Below are 10,697 nucleotides of genomic sequence, written 5' to 3'. Positions count from 1 at the left end.
GCTTCCCGTAGCAGTTGGCACGGCTCCGAGTGCTTCACGCGCGTACCCTAAGATGCAAATGCTCGGGAGCCGTTTTCTAGGAGTCAATAGAGGACTCATCGGGCAACATTCACTGCCACAAACTTGAGACCGTAACAATTATATAGTAACAATCACCACGCGATATCGTCAAACGAAGCAGAGCACTAATATGGACTTCTCTCAAGGACCACCCGTTGCCCGGCTAGCTCAGTCGGTAGAGCATGAGACTCTTAATCTCAGGGTCGTGGGTTCGAGCCCCACGTTGGGCGTCGTTTTCTTTTTCGAATTTTTTTCAACTATTGTACTTGGTGTAACCCTGTGATGCCCGGCGTATTTTTTTTGATGCACATCGTAAAAACGTAAATAATTTTCATTTCTGTTCACATAACTTCGTTTCTTACACACTCGAAGACAGTCTTTTCCAATGTATATATGAAAACAAGACGTAAGTTCGAGCTCCCAGAGATGCCGTTGAAATTAATGCTGCATTAGCAAAGGATGGGACGGTTTCGAATTGCGCTCTTGATTTACTTCATGGACCTTCGTATTCGTGCCCAGTTTTCTCGACCTTGGACATTCACAAATCACGAAAATGAGCTAAGTTAACTGTGTTGCCGCTTTACTAAAAAAGTTTTGTAGGTTTCCACATTTCTGTACTGAACGGGCCATTATATAATAAAAACTGGAAGTTAATCACTTTTATACGACATTTTCAATCCCGGCACATAACTGCATGAGCTTAAAACTAGAGTAATCTGAATGCGTCATTTTACTGCGGGAACCCGGTCTACACGTTTCGAGCATTATTAGAAACATAGAATTATTGTCCTGTGTGGCCGATTTTCTTTTCATTAAATTGGATTAAACGTCCCGGCTCCCGCCATTTTTTTTTTGAACTCATGCAATGCTGAAGGTAGGAGGAGTCAACTAACACGTGGAGTGACTTTCAGCCAGTCCCGTGGCGGCTTCGCTTCCGCTTTTATTTTGTTTTTTTCGGTTTCTGTGAAGAAACAGTTTCATTCACAGACAACATAGCCGCCAATTAGGCCCGCGGAAATGAAAATACGCGCGAAATGTTTGATTTACGTATAACTCCGCCGATGGCCGAGCGGCAAGGCTTCACGGGACTGGCTGAAAGGCACCCCAAGCGTTGCTTGACCCCTCCTACATTCAGCGTTGAGTTGAAAAAAAAAAGAGGCGGGAGCCGGGACGTGTAATCTGATTTAATGTTAAGGAAATGGGCTGCACAGGACAATAATTCGAAGTTTCTAGGAATGCTCGGAACGTGTCGATAGAGTTCTCGCGCTATAAAGAGTTCAGGTTCCTCTTTAGTGCACCATTAAAACAGCTTTTGGCCACCCTTGACATGAGCTGTTAACATTTCCCCTCAGTAAGGCCTTGCTGGAACGGCCTGGATAAATATATAACTGCGCAGGCATCATTTGAAAAGTTCTCTGAGCTCGCAGCCTCATCGGTCCTATCAACAAGCCAGACCTGATTATCATGTTCAGTCTTTATTGGTTTTGTGTTGTTGCCCACTCGTTGTGTACCTAGATTATTAGTGTATGAAGGAATGTAACAGGATGGTTCCATCCTACTCCTTTTAAGGCCGGCCTTTTCTAATACGGATTCCAATGTTGGGCCAATTTTCTGTACTGCTTTGGATGTGTTTGAACGCATGCTTCGAAGACCAGAATTGCGAACTGTCTTCCGTCAAGTATGCCGCACTCGATGTGACCGTTTATTGGTGCTTTAATATGTTGTTTCTTTAAACCTTATTGCTGACCCTTGTGTTACTGTCTGGTAATTTGTATCCTGCTTATAAATCCACTCCTGTAACAGTCCCAGTGGGACTAACAGTATGATGAATAAATAAAAATAAAAAAATAAATAAATAATATTTAACTACCCCGGACGAACGACATCACATTCTAGTTGTCGATGATAAGGCAACTGCCGTTACTTTTGCAATAAGAACGTGCGGAATTGTTTTAGCGCAATAAAAGCCATTAAATATCAGTACAGCTTCGATGACTTTATAAATATCTAAATGTGAGTTTTTTTCATTTGCTTCATTCCTCTTAGCAGGACCAAAATAAACACTCCATGCTGTTTGTAGAATATCATTATTGCCCGTAATGGTGATCCTTAATAAACGACATTAAGGTATATCACTCATGTGACACATCAAGAGGGTCCTACTATGCCGTCACCTCGATGATAGCGCGTTCGCACTGTTGTCGCTTCGTTGTTTGACGTATTACTGCCGTTTATGAACGATATATCGCTGAGGGAGCAACCTGTCTGCAAAATATAACGGCCACACTGAATACAAATTGAGTTGGCCTGTATCGGTAAATTACGGCGTTATAAAATCAAATACGCAACTTTCACTGAAGCTGGAGTTTTTAAAAGCCATAAAAGGAAAAAAAATATAGAAATAAGGGTGTCGCCTACACCGACCGGTTTCGCATATGAAGCGCATTGCGTCAACGCAGGTTTTGTCGCTGATCTCAGAGGCTAGGTTACACCGCCATTGACTTGGAAGCGGTGATCACGCCGGAGTCCTTTTCGATGCAGACGTCACGTGTTTGGCATGAGCGGTAGGGAGAATTTTAATTGCATTGCTCTCAGCAACAAACGCTTCTTCTCAATATACCCAGAAACAGCCGCATCTAGAATCAATTTTGACTGAACCAAAAAGTGGATGGCGTTAATTGGCCAGAGTGTTGTTCTATAGGATGACTATGGCGAGCTTTTGTTTTCAGTAAAAATCGATTCTGTGACTCTCTCTGGCTGTGCTGATGTCCGTCCGACAGCAAGAGACACATTTATTGTTGAGTAAATTGTATTTGAAAATTTTCCGCAACAATACTGAAACCCCTGACGTCAAGGCTGGAGGAGGAGTCCGTGGATAGCGATGTAACGTAACCCCAGGGATTCGCCAGAAATAAACTATTTGACAAGCGGCAGTTTACTTGTGAAGAGGCCGGTGATGACGACACGTGTATTTCATACTTTTATCTTCTCTCACTTACAGAAGCTCTATTCTCGATAAAGTGAATTAAATGTGGTTCCGAATCTCGCAGCGCATTATCTCGCGCTTTCTTCTGAATCCATGCAGTGTTCTGGGGAATGCACTAAGCTTGGAGTCGGATTTGAAATGAGGGATCAATTGCTCACCGTGGCATTCACCCAAGCGCAGACTCAGAGATAGAGCAAGAAAGCTACAAACTTCTCAGAAACGCCGTAGTTTAGTGAAAATCCGTCCTCGTGCGGGGGTCGCAACCGGTGCCGCTGCCTCTCTGGCGCAGCATTTGTATCAACTGAGCTAACAAGGGCTGTTAGTCAGTAATTACTCCCTCATTTTAAGCCTATTCCGCAGTTGGGAATTCCCCTAAAACTGCATGACGGACACCATTACCACTTATAGCTGTTGATCAATTCGTCCCGGCGGCCCTGCCATCTGCAGCTTAGTTGTAACTATGGCTGAGTTACCTGTGCACAAAAGAGGAATCTGAATTCGTCTTATTACCGCGTGGGAATTCGATCTACACGTTCCGAGCATTCTTAGGAACTTCAAATATACGTCCTGTGTGGCCAATTTCCCTAATTTATATCGGATTAAACGTCACGGCTCCCGTTTTTTTTTTAACACAACTCTGAAGGTAGGAGGAGTCCACCAACGCGCGGAGTGCCTTTCAGCCAGTCCCATAGCGGCTTCGCTTTCGCTTTTATTTTTTTAGGTTTCTGTGAATAAATGGTTTCAGTCGCAGGAAACAAAGCCGCAAATTAGACCCACGGAAATCAAAATACGCGTCGACACTTTGATTTACGTGTCACTCCGCCGATGGCAGAGCGGAGAGCCGCCACGAGACTGGCTGAAAGGCACTCCCCGCGTTTGTTGACTCCTCCTAACTTCAGCGTTGAGTTCGAAAAAAAAAAGCGAGAGGCGGGGTGTTTAATCTGATTTGAGTAAAGGAAATCGGCTGCACAACAAGAATTCGAAGTTTCTAAGAATTTTCGGCACGTGTAGTTCGAGCTCCCGCGGTAAAAAGACGAGTCAAGATTTCTCTTCAGTGCACCTTTAATATAACAACCGCACGTTTCCGACAGGTGGTGGTTTCAGGTTCGATCACCGCACTGGATGAAGTTTTCTCAAATACGAAGTTCTCGTGTAAGCTGTGTACAAAGAAAAACTATACAGCTTTGACGAAAACTTTGTATTTCAGAAAACTTCATTCCCACGCTGGGATGAAGTTTTCGTGAAATCTGTATTTCTTTTTTTCTATATGATTAGGCTTGGGCGGATTACGTTAAACCGATTCTTACCGTGGTGGGTTTATTTAGATGGAGGCGAAATAAAAATAATCGTCTGACTTCCAAGCGAGTTCAACCGCATCTCCGGTCTTAGACACACCATTTACGCCGACGGCATCTAGGTGTGGGTTTACACGTGCAGAGACGCAGAGATCCAAGACAGCTTACAGCAGACAGCGGAGGTGGTAGAAAGGTACGCATGATCGTGAGGATTAAGGTACGCAGCACAAAAGTTAGAGCTCCTGTTGCTGCGCAAGATATCAAGACAGCTAGCAAGATCACCTTGATCAGAAAGGCGTACAAGCAGGCACTGGGGGTGCCATTACAAACGTCTACAGAAAAGCACCTCGTGCTAGGGATTCATAATGCACTAGAAGAACACATAGAGGCCCACTGAATGGCTGAAATGAACTGCTATCAAGCACGACCGACGGCAGAGGAGTTCAAGACAAGCTAGGCGTACTTTACGCTCCTGAAAGGCTCGCAGGCGAAAATTTCCGCAAACTCTCAGAGAAAAGATGATCGTCAGTCCAATGCGAAGAAATATACATCCGGCCGTTAAAGAAAAAGATGAAGAGAAAGGTCCAAAGCGTTGAAGACAGATTTCGATCAACTGTCCGTGGTGGTCGTTGTTTACGCTGCAGAATATAAGGATATGCGCCCATGACTGCTGTTATTGTAGATCAGACGCAGATAATACCAACAGGTGTTTCCCTCTGCACCCTGAGTGCAGAGGAAGCGGAGGAGGTGGCCACTGCTTTGTCTGTGGCTTCTACGCAACCTCAGGTGGCTGCCGGCTCTGGCTCGCACTTCACTACGTGATCATGAAAGCGCGCACGCTGCCGCTCTAGTTTTCCCGGACCGAGCGCTTGGTGAGGAAGATGGTAATAAACATCTAATCCCTTGCAGGGGATTATTGCAACAGTACAGACTAAAATGATTATCAGGGAGCACACAAGACTCTCTTCAAGACCAGGGAAGTGGCCTGTAGGCAGCTGCAAACGAATACCTTCACACACACAACACTTATGAGTTAGATGTACCTGACACTACACATAGCAACTTGCAACACCTGACACTACACATAGCCACTTGCAACACATGTAGGGAGAAAGCTAACTTATAGCACATGATTTGCCTATGCCAGAAAAATTCACATTATACAACTACACTCAAGCAGTTGGAAGCTATGCTGCTCAGCTCGGAGCCTACCGCCCAGACAAGAACAGTGGACAAGACCTGGGCCGCAGAAAATGCTTGTGGTATCCTGTAGAACCCAACCACTACAAACATTGCCAAAAAACATTTTCTCTCCCGTGTGCCGTGAGATGTCTGTGCACGTTAAGAACCTTCGTAACCCATATGTCGCTTCCAGAATTTCAGTTCTACAATTTGCGAATGGGCGATTACTCCCTTATTTCCTCTGTTTTTTAAGTCTTGAGGCTGTCTTCTCTGGGCGAAAATACAGCACTGTCTCCGGTGACGCGATTCTCACGGGGCGGATGCATCAGCAATATGAGATGTCGGTCACCTTAATCGCATGTTCACGGCTCTGAGCTTTCGTTGGATGGCCTATACGACATCACAAGCTCAGATTTATTTATTTCCATTTCCCGAACATAGGTTGTTGTTCTGTACAGTTAAGCGATCAATTATGGAGTAAATACGATAGTCATGTTGAGCTGACCATGGCCTCAGCAGTAGAAGTCACGTACGTGGTACGAGTTCATGCTAGTCATTCGCGTGCCTGTTTTTTTTTTCTTCAATTAAAACCTGCGCATTCTGATCAAACAAGGCTTGAAATCGGTCTGACAACTTTTTCCTTTAACTATAGTAGTATACAGGTTAAGCATGCAGTAGCAAATACCCCTCAAAGTAGGCCCTCGAGCCAATGGCGTCGAACGATTGTCATGACGTCGAGGTTCCTATTCTGCGGGGGCACTGGCAAGTCGCCTGCGATTTCCCGCTAGATGATTATACGTGAGGTCATGAGAACCAGCCGAAGTCTTTGGCTGGAAGGCCTCCTTTGAGGGGAATTCGCCGCTGGTTCTTGAGTTGTATCAGACTATATATAGTGGCCTTAGGCAGTGATGGGGGCCCTCGCGGTCTACTGAAAAACACGTGGTGAATCGCCGAGAATAAAAAATAAACACACTCAAGGACTTGAACTTGGCAAATTCCTGCCCTTTGGCTCTCATTTATCCCGATGAACAGTAATGATAAATTCAAAGTACTATAAATTAACGCAGAGCGATTCGTAGTTTTTCTTTATCATCGCTTTCATAAATTAAGCTAGCAGACTCTTCATTCAGAGACTTTTTGTTTTTAATCAGAAAGAATAAGTACACATGCACAAGCAATCCTTCAGTTTTTGTCCCCGAAAAGGAGAGTCAGTTTTCATCATTGCAAACATCTTTCTATCACCTTGTTTGGAATGTGCGCTTGCGCAGGAAAAAAACATGTAAATTTTCTTTTCTTCATCGGAATAAATCAGTCGCGAGTACAGCGGAGTAGTGTGCGCCCCTCCTGTTTCTTGTCCGGCGTCCGTATTTGCTTGTTCCACCTCCTGTGTATAATGAACCATCCAGCCCAGCAGTTTACGCTCTTGTAGCGGCAATAGCTGAATGCGGGAGTTTTAAAGTTTAAGTGCGGCGAAGCCAAGCGCGCGGAGCGACTTAGCGACAGGTTGCTGACGGTAATAAAACAGAAATTATACTACATTGAGCGAGTATAAGACAAATAACAGAGCACTCCGTCGAGCCGGATTGAACCAGAGACCTATGGATGCCTGCAGCACGAGACCTCTAGAGTCCACCGCTCTACCAACTGAGCTATAGACGGTGACGGGGGTGGAACCGGCTTCTGCAAGTCTAAAATGATGCAATAACACTCAAACTTACATCATATGACATATCAACCAAAGAAAGCATGTTCAGGCTGTGCAAGCAACAACATAGAATGTCAAGGTAAACCATGTGAAACAGGACTAACGGTGCTAGCGCACCAAAATTCATGGTTACGCCTAAGCGAAACCTCCCGTGATTTTTTTTGCTTGACCGTCTAGGCCTTAGTCAAACGCTGAGTGTCAATTACCTACCATGTCTGCTAGAAATTGGGTTCATAAAATCAGGCGCGCTTACACGGTCAAAGGTATTACTAGGGAAAGAAATAAACCAACAGATGTTATTATTTGTAGAGCAGTAATGCTTTTTCTTTTTTAGCACATCGTACAATGCAAGACGGAGTGAGGGATGATTCAGACCAAGATGGCTTAAGGTGCTGCTCTATTTTCATGGTAAAATTACAGAGGCGGCCCTTGCCCATCGCATTGCGGCGCCGCTTTCCTATACCACAGTTCCGTAGAAAATAGAAGATATGACTGTACTGAACTACTCGCAACGTGAAAAAAAAATTCCACACCAACGCCGCCAACAGGCCTTGATTTGATAGTGGCATTTCGCAAAAGCATTTTTTTTTTGCGCTGCAGCGAATTATCTGAAACCTCACTGAGCTGAAATTTGACTTCTTTCCGGAAAAGAAGGCTTAGAACTTGGGAATTCCACAGCCGTATTAAGTATAATTTCTACCTGTTTTACTCTACGCTCTGATCATCCGACAGACTCGGGGCTGATAATGAAAATGTTGACTGCGGTACCATGGTTCCCGTTGGACTGGCAGCCACCCGCACGGTCCGGCCAGTGGCCCCTTGTTATTTGAACAATTGAACATTTATTTATTTATTTATTTATTTATTTATTTATTTATTTATTTATTTATTTATTTATTTATTTATTCCACACAAAAAGTGAAAAGGGAGGGTGGAGAAAAAGCTGTTTTAACACAGCGTGACAGCGCTCCATCCCCTCAAAGGCAACAGTAACAGCTTGCATATATCCCGTTACAAGATTACAGAAAAAAAAGATTAAAATACTGCATACAAGACTACAGGTTTCAAAGCCTATAAGTTTACAAAGGCACCAGGCAAAGGACAATCATTGTTTACAGGAAAAAAAGAAATATAAAAAAATGAAGGATTCGGACAAATATACGGGGAAGAGAGACATACATACGCAACGCATCTGTCTAATGCGAAAACACTAATAATTTCAATGAAAAGAAAAACTTATCCACATTGATTATTTCTCTTGAACATCACAAATGTTCACTATGATATGATAATGTCAGTAAAATGCGGTTGTTTTTAAGCCTTTCCACATCCACGCCTTCCGAGTGGAAGCGGTTAAGAATGCTTGGCAGCGTGTGCGAAATTCTTTGTTGGCCATAGTATGTACGCGAAAAAGGAATGTTCCAGGCTACCTGATGACGATAGGGATAGACGCCTTGTGTGCTCTCTAAGCTTGCCTGTGTTAGGAATGTGTCAAGTTTCTCCTTAATTGCTCGCTTGTATCATCTAATTAACTTGAAGCTATATATGTCAGTAGCTTTTAATATATTCTTTTTGAGGAAAAGTGGTTGAGTGAGTTCCAAGTAAGGAACATTCTCAATTGCTCGTATTGCTTTCTTCTGCAATAGAACTTTACTATGTATATTCTTTAATGTCGTGTTCCCCCAAATCAGTGAGCAATAATCAAGCTGCGAATGGATTAATTAATTATAAAGAAATTTTTTTACGCCAGTTGGAAACGAGTGACGGCCCCTATTTAAAATACCGGCAGCTTTTTGCACTGTCCCGCAAAGAATCTTGACATGTTCATTCCAAGACATGCCATCTGAGAAAGTCACCCCGAGTGTTTTTACACTTTTATCGCACGATATACTAAATGGTCCTAATCTGATAGTATTTGTCATCTTGACGCAAGTCCCTCGAGACCCGAAAAGGACGCATTTTGTTTTTGCCTCGTTGATAAGCAGGTTGTTTCTTTGCGACCATTCTTGAAGCGTATTGCAAACGGAGCTTGCTTCGCGAGGCATGCATGATAAATCTCGGCCTGCAACACACACAGTACAATCATCGGCGTAGATTACAAATTGACATCTGGGGATTGTTTGAACAACATCATTTACATAGTACAAAAACGATATGGGACCTAGAATACTGTCTTGTGGAACGCCAGATTTTATTTGTCGAGGGCTTGATTTATGTTCGTTAATTGCTACAAATTGGGTTCGTGAGTGAAGGTAAGATTTTAGAAGCTGGAGCGATAGTCCTCGGATACCATATCTTTGTCATTTTGTGAGCAATAAGTCGTGGTTAATGCGGTAAAAAGCTTTACTGAAGTCTAGGTAAATACCAAGCGTCATTAATTTTTTTTTCAAAGTTATCTAGTATTATGTCTTTCTGAATTAGTAAGGCGGTTTCAGTAGTACGATTTTGTCTGAAACCATGCTGACTATCTGTTATTAAATTATATTTGCGAGAGAAACTATCCACTCGGACCTTAATTACCTCTTCAAGGCCTTTAGAAAAAAATTGCAGTATAGAGACTGGACGATAATTACTCATACTGTTCCTATCTCCTCCTTTGTGTATAATTGTCACTTTCGCGACCTTCATGCTCTGGGGAAAAACGCCTGTTGGCAATGCAGTGTTGAAAATATGAGCTAATACAGGTGCAATAAGATCCACTACATGTCTAACTGGTCTGATTTCGATGCCATCTGCATCTTTACTGCGGCTGTTTTTGAGGATCTGGATAAGCGTTTTTACTTCTGATGTACAAGTGGGTTGCAAGAATAATGTATTTAAATTCATTTGGATAATTGTGGGGGCATCATAATCGTTACTTCCGACTCCTATATCAGTAAAAATTCTACTAAAGTGGTCTGCGAGCTCTTTCTCTTTGAGAACCGTATATTTTATTGTCAGGCTGTCAATGCGGCTGCACTCATCTTTCCTGTTTAAGACGCTGTTTATCCTTTTCCACAAGATATCGCTTCTTTGTAGACAGGTTTCATCAAATACACGATAGTAATAGTCATATTTTGCTTTTTTCTTTTCTTTATTTACTTTATTTCGAAAAGCTTTATATTCTATCCATTTACTGGTGTTTCTAGATTAGATAAAGCATTGATAAAGTTCATTTTCCTTTTTATTTTTAATTCCTTTTAATCGCACTGAACGGGCGTCTCACCGGAAACTTTGCACAATTTTTAAAAAAGTTTTTTTGAGTTAGAAGAGCGCTTTTTTCGGCGGTGTAGTACATCACAAGAACGGAGAAGCTGTGCTGCACCCGCGTTTCGTGTTCACCTCGTGTAACTCCAGAGTGCAGAAACCACGTCTTCCCCGGGGTCTTCACCCTAAGAAGTAGCGCTTTAAAATGGGGATTCATAACGGGCAGCACAGGCAAAAGTGTTAGGCCGGAATACGATTTGGGCCACCTCCCTCACCCTCGAAT

The 10,697-nt window shown here is 43.1% G+C and overlaps 1 non-coding gene across 1 annotated transcript; it reads left to right on the top strand.

Annotated features, from left to right (window-relative positions):
* Positions 1–217: 217 nt before the first annotated feature.
* Positions 218–290, top strand: TRNAK-CUU (transfer RNA lysine (anticodon CUU)). Its single transcript has one exon. It is a non-coding gene; the product is annotated as a tRNA-Lys (tRNA).
* The last annotated feature ends 10,407 nt before the right edge of the window (positions 291–10,697 follow it).

The sequence above is a fragment of the Amblyomma americanum genome, chromosome 2, assembly GCF_052857255.1.
Source record: "Amblyomma americanum isolate KBUSLIRL-KWMA chromosome 2, ASM5285725v1, whole genome shotgun sequence".
Lineage (NCBI taxonomy): Eukaryota > Metazoa > Arthropoda > Arachnida > Ixodida > Ixodidae > Amblyomma > Amblyomma americanum.
Note: the sequence above shows the minus strand (reverse complement) of the source record. Positions and strands in the feature narration are given on the sequence as shown.